Genomic DNA, 13,692 nt, shown 5'->3' on the forward strand with positions numbered 1-13,692 from the left:
GCTAAAGTCATCTGGAAGGGAACAAATATGTTAACGTCAGAGGTGCATTCAAGGAACGAGTGTTTTAGTGCGTTATACAGTTTAGATCAGACCTGGGCATTTTCCGTCCCGCGGGCCGCATCCGGCCCTTTGGTTCATTCTGACTGGCCCGCGTAAGGTTAATTAGAGATTACAAAATAAACGTATTTTCTAATTTTACCTCATGCATGGACTGAATGTGCAGTGCTTTTATTTTGAAGTTGTGTTCAACAAAAACGCAATGCGTGCGACATGAACATGACATGAAATCCCACGAAACCTAATCCCGCGATAACTACTTCCGTAATTTGTCCAGACCAACCACAAACTTGTACGTCATCCTTCAAACGGTCCAGCCAATCACATAGTGTGACGTCACCAGCAGGCGCCGGAGCCCGAGCCGATCTGTAGATCTGATTCCTACACCGAATCGACTGATGATCATCCGTCAGCTGTGCTTCGCATCTCCACCTCAGACATTCAACCTGACTCTGATGCACTCGTTAAAGACCAACAGAGACTAGATTTCTCTCACTGAACAAATAAAAAACACCAAATGAGGTGATTAGACTACAAATGTGGGCATCATTATTATAATATGATGTATCTTGTTTGATATTTGGAGTAGAAAGACAATATTGTGATGTCTTTATTGTGTTTTGGGGTGAATGTGACTGGAAAAAAAAAAAAAAAAGGTACAAACGTTCACATTTTGTTAACCATTGTTTTGGGAAATTTGATTGAATAAATGACATTTTTTGTAAGGCAACCTCGTTTTTTCCATACTCTTACCAGTCTTAGCAGCTTGTAAAAACAATGATATTTATTGCTTTATATAAAGAAATACAATTAATATTACGCAGAATTTAGTTCAGCTTTATGGTCCGGCCCTCCACAAAATTTTCTGTTTCTCATGTGGCCCCATGGAAAAAATAATTGCCCACCCCTGGTTTAGAGTCTCACAGTGACACAGCCATCACACCGCACCCCGATTTCCTCTCATTTCACTTCATAACAGATGAACTTGAACCCTGAGAATTCATCAGGTATCGATCATGAGCCATCCAGCACTCATTCAAAACAAAAGGAGAAAAAAAAAACGCACACCACACGAGGCTGCTGTAAGATGGGCACCATGCTGTTTTTATTGCTAAATTCCTTATACAGATTTTTTTTTTTATTAATTGTAAAAAAGAGGTTTATCTTCGCATGCTTCACGCATCTGTAGTGCATAGATTGAACCAAATATACTGTACAGTGTCCCATCCTGTGACATGATTAAAAAAAATAAAAACAAAAAAGTTAGATCATCCTGGAGTCAAAAACAATAACCTTTCAAAATCAGGACATGGCAGTTAGGAGACTAGATTTCAGTTGGAAATTATGTTTTAACCCCGTTCAAGATCCTGCAGCTATCGTTGCAGTCATCATCATGAGATTCATTTAAACGCTTCAAATCATGCACTGATGTCCTCTTCAAGAATCAACCAATCAGCACTGAGCTTCGCCCGCGTGCATGGAAAAATCTGGACGTGTGGATTTTATACACAAAACTCATACTGGTCCCAGTCCAGGTCAGAAGATTCCAACAAGCTTAATTTGATTTAAAAAAAAAAAAAAAAATCACCACCTACTCGAAAATCTTTCATCGCTTTGCAGCTTGAGGTCACATGCTTGGTACCACATCATAACGCCATACTGGAGAGCAAGCGATCAGGGAAACAGAACCCTCAAGGTCAGGAACAGAAAAGCTTCAGTTTCCTTTCTAAAGTAAACTTAGAAAACTACACTGTGGCTCATTTTTACCACAAAAGATATTGGACTTTCCGTGGACAGCATTTGGATCTTCGTGGCGAAACATGGCGACTTCACAAGGTGTGTGTGTGTGTGTGTACGTACCAGGGCTTTGAACCGGTTCAAGGAACGAAAACCGGGAACTTTTTCTATTTCACATGGAACAGAAACGAAACCAGAAACTTTATTATTTTTTATGTTCCGGAACAGAAACGCTTATTAAAAATAATGGTAACCGGTTAATACCGGTTTTTATTTCGTTCCTCAAAGTTTCCGTAGCCTACAAATAAAAAAGTCATTCTTCTCCTGCGCAAGTTTCTATGACCCGCTGGGGTTCACTTCCTGTGTGACGTTCGCTGACTGAATGGAGAGAGCGGGAGGGTGGACTACTATCACGTCGCCACATCTTAAATAAGAGGTAAATATTGCAGTCTATCGTTATTCGAAAACGTCAATTTCAAACACGATATCAATATATTTGTCCACGTTAATGAGAGGCTCGCGAACATTAAAATGACGTTAACCTCTGTTAGCCTATCAATGCATAGGGCCTGACTAGCCTTTGGTAACACACTAAACGAATTATCTTTCATTTTTGGCACTTTTTCTGTTTGTGTAGATGGGAAGACATACTGAGAATCCAAATCGCCAACATTTGAAATAATAATTGTTTTGAATTATTTCTTGTCTTATTTAATGAAGGTTGTAATAGAATTAGCCTACATTTGGCTTAAGCTGGATGAGACAGAGACATCATTTTATAGACATTTGTTAAACAGCTGACAGGGAACGTAATTAACCGTTCCGGGAACGAAATTTTTTTGTTCTAACCGGTTCAGGAACGTCTATTTAATGGTGGAACCCAAAACCGGAAACGTTAAAATTCCGTTTCTGTTCGGAACGAACCAATAAGAAAAAAATTCTGGTTCAAAGCCCTGGTGTGTGTACACACACACACACACACACACACACACAAAAAGCCTTCCAATTCTAAAAATCTAATCAGAAATTCTCTCCAACTGTGTGATTTTTACTGGGCAACAAAATCCACAAATCAAAATCCTTCACTTTTATTGAAGTTTAAATCTCACTTGGCGAGATAACGCGTACGCAGTACTGACGCGGATACTCGCAAACGATCCCGTTGTCATCGCAATGTGATTCTTTCTGTCTAAAAAGGTTGCTTTTCTCCGTGAATAAAAATGAACAAAGGCATGTCGCATAAAATGGTCAATGCGCTGTAATAAGTACGTGTTATCACGATAAATTCTTCTTGAAAAGGAACGATACGAAGCGCTATAACGTGCTGAAACTTTTGTTCCTGACCTTAGCTGAAAGCGTGCTCTCCAGTGTGGCGTTGCGATATCCAAGCACGTGACTTCGAGCTGCAGAGAGCCGATTTTCCCCTCTTGACTGGTTTTTAAAAAGGGGGAAAAAAGTTCCATACAGAATGGGTTCGAATAAAGCAAGTGAGACGGTTGGATATGTATCTAGAGAGACAGAGAGAGAATTTTTTTAAACCAAACTGAGAGCAAATCAACTCATCAATCTTGTCACTTGCTTGACTTCACATCCTTCACGTTTTTGCATTACATTATATTTTCTCAGAGCAAAGCTGAATTATTTATTTATTGCATGCAGCACAACACATGTGGTACCCACTTCTACCATGCAGTATCTAAATGTATTCCCCCCCCACATACAAACACCCACAGGCTCACTGGCAAAATGATGTTCAGTGTGTGTGAAGAGTGGACTGAAACAAAGCGCCCGCGTCACCGGGGCATCGTCCTATTGCTTCCCGACTGCAGAATCCAGACGTGTGCGTTTTCTGCTCATGTAGTGACAAGTCATGCAACGTGCAGAAAGAAGAACTTCCTCAGCCAATCAGCTTTTCAGCTCGCTCCCTCTCTCATCACGACATTTTTGGTTTTTAATGAACACATGAGCTCGTTTTGGCCGACTGGAAACCAGAGGGTCCAGTACGTGTGAATAATAAACATGAATAATGAACACACACACACACACAGCTAGAAATATGCTACAGGTCGTCCCACAAAACACCATTCTGGCACTATAGAGTTCATGCATAATAAGATTATTGCTTCTAAATGATGAGGGTCAATCTGTGCCAAAAATATATGTCCCCTCGCTGCTTCCTGCTTCGGAGGACTCGGTGATAAAGTGGGACTGGATTTCACTCCTTTTTGTAATCGGTTAATTTTGACACATGAAATAAGGCGTGGCACAATGACTAACGTGCAATCTGGCATGATGTGGGTCAGTCTCATCAGCAATAATAAGCGGCACTATGGCAACACAGGCCAGGCCACGCCCCGTCTTCTGGGACTGTCAGAATCACTGTTCTGAATCAGTGCAGTGGTTACTAAAGCAAGTGAATCCTTATCGTGTTCACGATGCTCACTGACAGGATCCAAATCAGAAATTCATTCACGATTAAACGCAAAAGCTCCAGAGTTCTGCCCAGTGCCATGTTTGAGCAAAAGTTGTAGCGAACGGAACAGACGCTAATAACGTATACTGTACGAGGGTAAGTCAAAAAGTTCTAAGACAAATGAAAAAAAAATTATAAAAATAAAGCTATTTCTCTACATATCCTCTATTTAAGTCTAAACACTTCTGCAAGCAATGTTTCCATCGGAGAATTCCTTCTGAAATGATAACATCGGTCTTAGAACTTTTTGACTCGTATGCATCAAGCGAGTTCATGAATTAGTGACGGAAAATAAGCGAGTGTGTGACGGTGTCGCACGCTGCCTTTGTGTCCTCGACAGAAAGCCCAAAATTTCAGCTCGAGACGTTCAGCTGCGTGTTGTGGCTCGCTGCAGAATTACGTGTCGCTTGTGTACTAGCGAGCACTGAAACGAGAACAAACTTCCAATCACACGCCCACCACAGGACTGGTCTCAGGAATCGTTCGAGACTGGGTTCATTTGTCTTCCTGAGTCACGTCTGACAGCAAGAGCGAAGAACGACACACGACTGAGTAAACGCACCGACGTCGACATACTTTTGGCACGGATCCAACCTCACGTTAAACATCGAACAAAATGTGCAGTATGGCTTGCATATTTGTCAATGAAGTCTAAAAAATAAATAGTTTGCATTCCAATCATTCGTTGAGGTATTTAACTAGCCACATCACCATATTTTAATGCTATAGATGCTCGCTGACAAAACTACACACAGTATTAATGAAAATCTACAATCTACGCTACATTAAAGCTAGCAAAGCTAACTCTCTGATGCAGCCAGAACCACTCCAGAGCTTTTTTTTTTTAAATTACTGTATTTACATCCATGAGGACAAACTATTTAGCTAGTCGCTAGTCAGGTTGTTCGATGCTAGCTTGTGAGAATTAACAGTGAACAAGTTTATATGATAAAAATGGTTGAAGGCGCGATTTTTTTTTTTTTAAGAAAGAGGAAAATGATAAGATGAGACTCAGTTATCTGAAGATCAAAAGACAAACGCGCACAAAAAAAAAAAAAGAAAAAGGATTTTCTGGAAAGCTGACTACTCTCAAAGCTACACAGTGCTATTTAGTCTAACCATCACCTGCTCAACTAGTAGCTAATATGCGTTAAAGTTAATATACTGGATTTCACTACAACTACTCTGCAAGCATCGAGTCCGCTCATGCATGGCCACGTAGAACACTGGCACGACAGATCCCGCTACCGAACAAGCGGATGAAACTATACATCATTTAATGGAAGACATTGGTGATTTTGTTGTTGTTTGTCGCACGAACAACTCGTCACTTGTTTGTACAATATACACGTTTATCTCCAAACAGAACACAGAGAGGAGAGAGGAAAAAAAAAAAAAACACAGACGGACAAACCGTTTTGCACATATCCCGCGTCCAGAGACACCATTTACCTTCAAACCGCATGGATCCGGTTTCCTAAACGCACTGTCATGTTCAGAGAGAGAAAGAAAGAAATGTGATGCTTGCTCTACCATTTAATTATTGTGTTCCAATAATTTCGGGAAATTTTAACTGGAGGTTTTCATCACTCGAGGTCAAACATGGGAAAGACCACACCCACCCTCCTTGAAAGAAGAAAAAAAAAAAGCGTTATTGAACTTTTCCATCATATGATATAAATGACTCTGTTTAAATGCAGCTGAATACTCTGATAAGAATCGGTCCGAGAACCCGGTTCCGATCATAACCCAATTGGGGCCAATCGGAATCACATTTCTACCCATATTAAGGGTAAAACTTGAATAATGACCTATTCTCGCTGTCTATTTAATAAATCACACGGATGATGCTCTGATGAGACGGAAATCATTGAAAACTCGTTCACGCTGCACCCTGACCGAACTCGCACGCTCCACTTTGTTACGGATCATCGACGGGATAATCCGAATGGATTTGTTCGGATTGGCGAAAATAAATCTCTCCACGTAAATGCAGCCAACAACGGGACTCCATCACTGCGGAAAATATTCAACGTTAACGTTCCTTCAATGTAATCCAAAACCTTCTGCGATTACTACATTTTCCAGAACAAACTCCCACTCCAAAAAATCAATAATTTTTTAGGAAAATGTCCAAATCTTATTTTCTTCAACTTTGTATGGAGCAGTGTGAATGATTATCAAGGTAAAACCGCTTTGTAACGACATACAGGCTACTGTTCGAGCAAAAAGGAGGGAAGTAAACCATTCATCATTCTCCTGGGATGAAAAAGGGGAAGAAGAAAAAAAAAAAACTAGATTAAGACTTGAGTGGGTGAAGTAAGAGGAAATAAAAGTGGTCTGGACTCCACCGACGGCGTCATCCTTCTGGATGAATGGATGGTGTGTGAAATGCTACCCAGGCGCCACGTGGAGCAGATCTGAAGCACATGAGCACAGGACAGGACGCTTCATCACCCTGCTGCTCACCCACTTCTCATCTGCACAATAATAAGAACAGACTGAAATGAACCCAAACTGTGTGATGAATCAGACCAGAAGACATTCTGTCCTGAAACTCACCTGTTAACGCTGGAGTCTTATCCTCGTGCATGTTGAATTCCTTGTCGTCACAGGCGCCAGGACGACTTCTACAGAGACACGTTTGTTAAAATCAGACACACACACTTCCAAACATTTAGGCAACTCTGGATTGTGATTTGTCAGAAGGTGTTGATTAATTTTCTCAAACAGAAGCTCTGACAGCAGTGCAGCTGCAAACCTCAGGCTTATATTCAAGGAGAACAGAAGGCAAATTTTTTTATCATCAAAATTCTATTTCTCATTTTATTAAATATTGGAATGCATTTTGATCGCTATTTTGTCGCAAGTTATGAGTGTTTGAAATATGCTATGCAATATATCAGTCCATATGTCAAAGCAATGGCCGTAAACGAGATTCGTTGAGACCTGTGCGAGACATCGTAGGACGGAAGTAAAACGTACAGCGCAAATCAAAGTGACCAACATCTGCCAACGTTCCGTGTCCGAAATCGCTCACTCGTTCACTACTCCCTATATAGGGAATTACGATATAGAGGACTATACAGTGAGCTCATTGGTAAAATGTAAAAACGCTTTCGGACACTAGTCCGTCGCGCTGGTATTTACGTCATTACTGTCGCACAATTAAAACGTGCCAGATCAGTCGGCTGGTGGGTTTCAAAATAATAAATACATGCGTGTGTTTTTGTGATAAATCCATATTATACTGAGCGCATTTCCCACATTAATCAATACACAGTACCTGCAGCTTTCAGTTCTTTTAAATCAAGGCTGAATACTTTCTTCTTTGCCGCTGCCTTTTATTAAATCACATTTGAGACTTTTAATTTGATTTCTTTCAGCGTGACCGCAATGCATGATGGGATATATTGCTTTGATCAGTGAACATCGTTGTATACTACTTTTCGTGATGCATTGTGGGATACTTTGAGTGCACTATACAGGGTGTAAATAATCCTCACTAAGGTGGGGGTGTCGTGGCTCAGGTGGATAAGGCGCCATACCATAAATCCGGGGACCCGGGTTCGATTCCGGCCCGAGGTCATTTCCCGATCCCTCCCCGTCTCTCTCCCACTCATTTCCTGTCTCTACACTGTCCTATCCAATAAAGGTGAAAAAAGCCCCCAAAAAAAATCTTAAAAAAAAAAAAATCCTCACTAAGGTTTCGGACAGCGCTACAAAATGGCTTCCCCACTATATAGTGCCCTATATAGTGAGTAGCGAGCGATTTCAGACACGGGCTGTCAAAAGACACGCGCGTCCTCTTTCGAATGCTGATGTAATCAAGCTGGAAGTTGTTTGTTTTGATAGCAATCAGGAAAGTTTGAAAAAAGTAGGCAGCAATCGTCATTTAAACTCATTTTTGTGCAATATTTCGTTTGGAAAACAGTTTTCAAAATGGCGACACTGACACTTGGCTGACACTTCACGTTTCGAATTCTCACACAAGTCTCGTGAAGATCGTGCGGATAAGCGACGCCTGCCGTGGACCAAACGAACTAAATTCAACATGGCGAAAAACCGAATAGGCCGATAAGTATAACATTTAAAGGCGTCACGCAGTGGCGATAAAAGTCGCATTATTCTGCACCAGAATGCTTTCGAGATTCGAAATAAATTGACCGTCGATTTTTCAAAAGCTTCCCGCGGTTGTAATCGGTCCTTATTTGGTCATGCCCATCACTTGAAATTTCCCGCGTTCGCAGCGCCCCCTCTCGGTCAATGGAACAGCTGCGTGACGTCATACCAGTAACCACTCGGTGCAGTTGCAATGGCGGACACACCAGAAAATAGGAGCGATGCTGAGGAAATTAGCTTTGATTTTACCGATACAGAAGAAGAAAATGGCCCACAAGTAGAGATTTTGACAGCTGAATGTCCTGGTGGTATCCAGCCTTACAGATTTGAACCTGAGCGCTCATCTTCAGAAGAAAATGAGGACAGTTCTGACGACGACAGAAACGAAGACGAGAATGAAGAAGACCGGCGACTTGAAGACTTGTTTTGGTTGGTTTCTCTGACTAAATCACTACTTGTGTGTATTTTTAAAGACCATTTTCACTTGAATTAGAATGCTGTGTGATTAATCTATGATTATGTGTAATACTGATAGCTGTAGGGGGTGAAAGTATAGCTAGAAAGATTGAATTCTAGCAACTTGACAGCTTGCGATCTCGTGAAATGCAGTGGGCCTTCTGATACAGTAGACCCCTTGATATTCCAGTTTTCATCATTTTCCTTTTATTGCGGTTGATTTTAACTTGATATTCAGTATGTTATAGGCTGGGAGTATTGAGCTTTGTATTGTATTGTTTAGTAAACGTACAATCGTCAGTAATAAGTGATAATTATTAGTTAAAGGCAGCTCTGTGGCATAAATCACTGTAAAATTTGGACACAAGTCCAAATTTGGCCTTTTGGTTTCTATCCTATAGATCTATTTTGCTCTCCCATGATTATCTTAGACCTATTAAAAGCGACATGGGGTGTTGTACATAATATTGCAAGATCATGGAGGTTTAATTGGAGTTTTGTGAAAATGTTTTTAAAAAGCTTCTTGAACTGTCTTGTCAGTGGGAAATTCGTGTAAGGCAATTCCTGGCTGGGGCTCGTTGTTACAGCCAAACACAATACACCGATTAGGCATTTTGTATCACAGAATATTAATACATCATTTCATAGTGTTTTGAGTGTTCAAAACTATCCACAGACTGAATAAATCCACAAAATCCGCAATGTAAACAACTCTGGTAAACGCACGCTATAGAGAAAACATGGCGACAGGCCAGCATCACCCAAGGGAGGTTACTGGTATGACGTCACACATAAGTTGACCTAGTTAACGGCTGGCTGCCTAAATTTGGCTGTGCGCGTCAACTTTAAATGCTTGTAGCGGGCGCATCGTGACACTGAGATCGCGGGAAACCGAGGGGCTTGAATAACCCACCAAACCCGACATTTTGACACATGATATAGCCTGATTGCTGAAATTACCGCACGACGCCTTTAATTGCAATTAGTTGCCAATACGAGTCACGATATAAGGTTACTAAAACTGAAAACGTAATTGAATAACGTTAATTAAGAAATAAAGCAAGTTTAAAAATGACTTCAGTTCTCCTTTAATGCACTGGTTCTTGTACAGGATCTCTTTTTTTTTTTTTTTTCCCTACAATACCACATTCACAGGGACTCATCCAGTCACAGATCTGACATGGTGTACAGTTGTTGAAACAGCAAAGCTTGAACACGGGAAAGTCTTCAGAACAGCAGTTTACACGCTGCAGATTCTCAGTAACATGACAAGCTACTTTTTTTGGACTTTAAAACTTTGAGAGAGAAACTCGAGGCTGGTGAGGTGATGATTGCTTAAAGATGCTCTAATGTAAGTGAGAACAGGAATGAATGTGTTTTGTAGCTTTCCACAACATGAAATGCCACTATAAACGGATTAAAAAAGTAGAATTGGTGGTTGTTGTTTCAGGATTAAAAAGCAGTCAGGTCAGGTCACACCACACCATTGGTGAATGGTAGGAACTGGGAAATTAGAGAACACGGGGGTCAAAATCCAAAAAAATAAGATTTTGTAAGAAAGTTCTCTCATCTCCAAGTTATAAAACAGACGTTTACCATCAGACTAGAAGTCATACCAATGACAATACAGCTGCATTTTCAACCTGAATTTGAATATCCAGACCATCACAAAGATTACAGAGATCAACCATGTCGCTTTCCAGGATGAAGATTTGGTCAGATGTTTACAGAAAGGATTTCAGGTGAGCTTGACATCCAATATTTGTTTGCTCCGTGAGTGTTAAGGGTTGTTTTACAATCAGGGTACAAAGTTTGTGTCACAGGGGTCCCAGCAGTCTCAAAAGTAGCCGGTCACCGGCGGCAAATCGCCGGCTATGGCTTGTTATGCCGCCGGCTATTGTCAGTCGAGTCACAAAATTTAATATTAAATATTTCTGACAGCAAAAAAAGTTGTGAACGTAAATTACATCCACTATGTCATGTATGTCCGTTGCCGCGTCAACTGTGTTTACATCCTCGACATGAGTGCAGCCATTACTGCCGCCTGTGTTGCCAGATTATGTTTATATCCTCAACATGAGTGCAGCCATTACTGCCACCTGTGTTGCCAGATTGCGCGTTTTCCAGCCCAATTTGGGCGGTTTTAGAACACATTTTGGGCTGTAAAACGTCAGCAGTATCTGGCAACATATTTTTTTACTTAATACAAGAAATTAGTGGATGCCAACGTTTTGCCAAAATGGTATTTTCCATTGTTTAGGCAGCTTCAGCATCATACTGTGAGATTCTGTTCAAATTGTTTTTTTTCTTCTATGAAGCCTGAGCCATTTATTTTATTAGTTTATAATTATTGTTTAATTTAGTCTTCAGGAGAGACTGCCTGCACACAGTACTAGTATTAATAGTTTTTTTTCTTACATGAAAGCTGAGGCATTTATATTATATTTTAAGGTAACTTCATGTTGTGCTGTGAGGTTCTCTGCACTTTAACTTTTGAACCAACAGGTGCATTTGGATAAGTAAAGCCTATTTTTCTGCATTTTTGTAGTCCTGGTAATCTTTTATATTGGTAAAGTTGTTTATAGGACCATTTCTCAGTGTCTGTTTTTTTAATCAATAGTTTTTCAGTAATAACTTAATATTTAACATATCACTCAATTTTAAACAACCCCCGCGCCTCCCCCATAGTCTCCAAAATTTCTGTGGGAAACACTGGCGTGCATAACAACGCTAATCAAGCTTAAGCTAGACGACCCGCCTCAAATACCCGTCCCGGGTAAATGTTATCCCAATTTTAGATGACCTGTTCCAAACCATCCCGCCCCATGAAAAATTCATACTTGCATCTCTCTCTCTCTATCTATCTATATATCCCTGCACGCTTTGCGTGCATTATGTCTACCATTTTGCACCCTGCTGTAAATTATTTGTACCCTGCTATTCTCCCAAACTTTGAAGCCCCTGGGGTCCAATATTCAAATTGATTCAAACTGGTTCTTGGACCAGTTTTTAAATGAAGGACAAGTTAAAGAACAGATTTCAGGCAATTTTTTGACATGTGTGTATGGTAGTTTTGTGTGATCTGCTATAAGATGGGAGAAACAAATGAAGTGATTCTCGGAGAGGACATTTTTTTTTGACAATTCAGAATCCACTACTTCGATAGCGCTTTTAAATATAAGGCTGTAAGCTTTGTGTTAGTTGTCTCTAATATTTATGTCCCAAGATCTTGACCACATTTTAGGATGAAAATAATCATTTTAGATATGTTATTTTATATTGAAAAATTAGCTGTCTCGGAGAGGACTTTTTTTTGACACAAGTACATACTAATTTGATCAAAATAGTCTGAAAACTTACTGGCATTCAACATTAAAACTTAACTATGTTTCCAATGACATGACACGAGTAATTTTGCTAAATATGACATATACTGCCATACATTCACCAAAAATAATTTTTTGGTGATAAAAACGTTTTTGCATGGTAAATAGAGCTATCACAGGGCTACAATAAACAACCAAGTTTATTTAGTCAAGCCTTTTGATATTGAAGATAAGTGTTAAATGTGATTTTTAGCTTGCGTACCCTGATTGTAAAACAACCCTTAAAGCATTTTTAAAAAAAAAACCCGAAACATGTCATGGCTGTTGCACTACCTTCAGGATAGAGGAAACCTTGTGTAAAGATTTTTTTTTAAAAGCACTTATGTTCCTACATTCCTTCATTAACGGTCTGGGGTCAAAGTCCATCACTGTATTCAGGTATTGTGGGTGTCATCAGAAGGTTGTGGGGTCAAATCCCAAACCTTTAACCCTTGTCATGTGAGTCATAAAGAGGTGGTCTTTAAGAGATTTTTTAAAAAAAAACTGATGAGAAATCAGAAGTGCCGTATTCTGCAGGAATGTATCAGGAGGTGAGACAGACACCAGTGCAGTGGAATGAAGGTGTAAAATAACGACTGGATTATTCGAGTGTGAAATGAACCCAGGCGGTGTTTACACCTGTCCTGCAGATAAACAAAGGGCATGCAGTGTGTGTGGAAATAACACGGATAAAAACCTCATACCGCGACTCTGCTTGGATAGTTTTTCAGAGTGATGATAAAGGACACGGAATAAACTCCATTCCTGCGCGGTTTCTGCCCGCGGGGTTCTCCGGGCCCGCGGTTCGTCGCTCACAGAACCGAGCTACGCCATTTCAGCTCTGAGACTTACTCAATCCCACTTCCGGAATGACCTCCAGTGCGACGCCGCCGCTCGCTGATTGGACCGGCGTTCCATCACTCAGTCGTTAAGCCCCGCCCTTTCGGAGCTGGGCGAGATGAAGCCACGCCCACATTCCGTTGGCCACAGAGAAATGCGTCATCGAGGCGCTGTTTATCGAAAAACATATTTATCGGTTTGACAGAAACATATTTTTGGTTATATTAGGGTTAACGCTGTCTTATAAATTATAGTCATTTTTAAAATTTTGAAATATTAAAAAAAATCCATTGTTGAGGAGGCCATTTTCACATGTATTATTATTATTATTATTATTACTATTGTTGTTGTTGGTAATAATAATAATGTGGATTTATATCACACTTTTCATACACATGATAAATAGATAGATAGAGTGGTGCTCGAAAGTTTGTGAACCCTTTAGAATTTTCTATATTTCTGCATAAATATGACCGAAAACAAGTCCTAAAAGTAGATAAAGAGAACAAACAAATGAGACAAAATGATCCAATATTACATATCTGTGAGTGGCAAAAGTATGTGAACCTCTAGGATTAGCACTTAATTTGAAGGTGAAATTAGAGTCAGGTGTTTTCAATCAATGGGATTGCAATCAGGTGT

General features: G+C 40.2%; 1 long non-coding RNA gene across 1 annotated transcript; it reads right to left on the reverse strand.

Moving 5' to 3' along the window:
• Positions 1–1,135: 1,135 nt before the first annotated feature.
• LOC132889062 (uncharacterized) lies at positions 1,136–13,066 on the reverse strand. The gene is made up of 3 exons (XR_009654996.1): positions 12,915–13,066; positions 6,830–6,897; positions 1,136–6,747 (listed from the first exon to the last, which is right to left on the reverse strand). It is a non-coding gene; the product is annotated as an uncharacterized LOC132889062 (long non-coding RNA).
• Positions 13,067–13,692: the final 626 nt, after the last annotated feature.

The sequence above is a fragment of the Neoarius graeffei genome, chromosome 7, assembly GCF_027579695.1.
Source record: "Neoarius graeffei isolate fNeoGra1 chromosome 7, fNeoGra1.pri, whole genome shotgun sequence".
NCBI classification, from domain to species: Eukaryota; Metazoa; Chordata; class Actinopteri; order Siluriformes; family Ariidae; genus Neoarius; species Neoarius graeffei.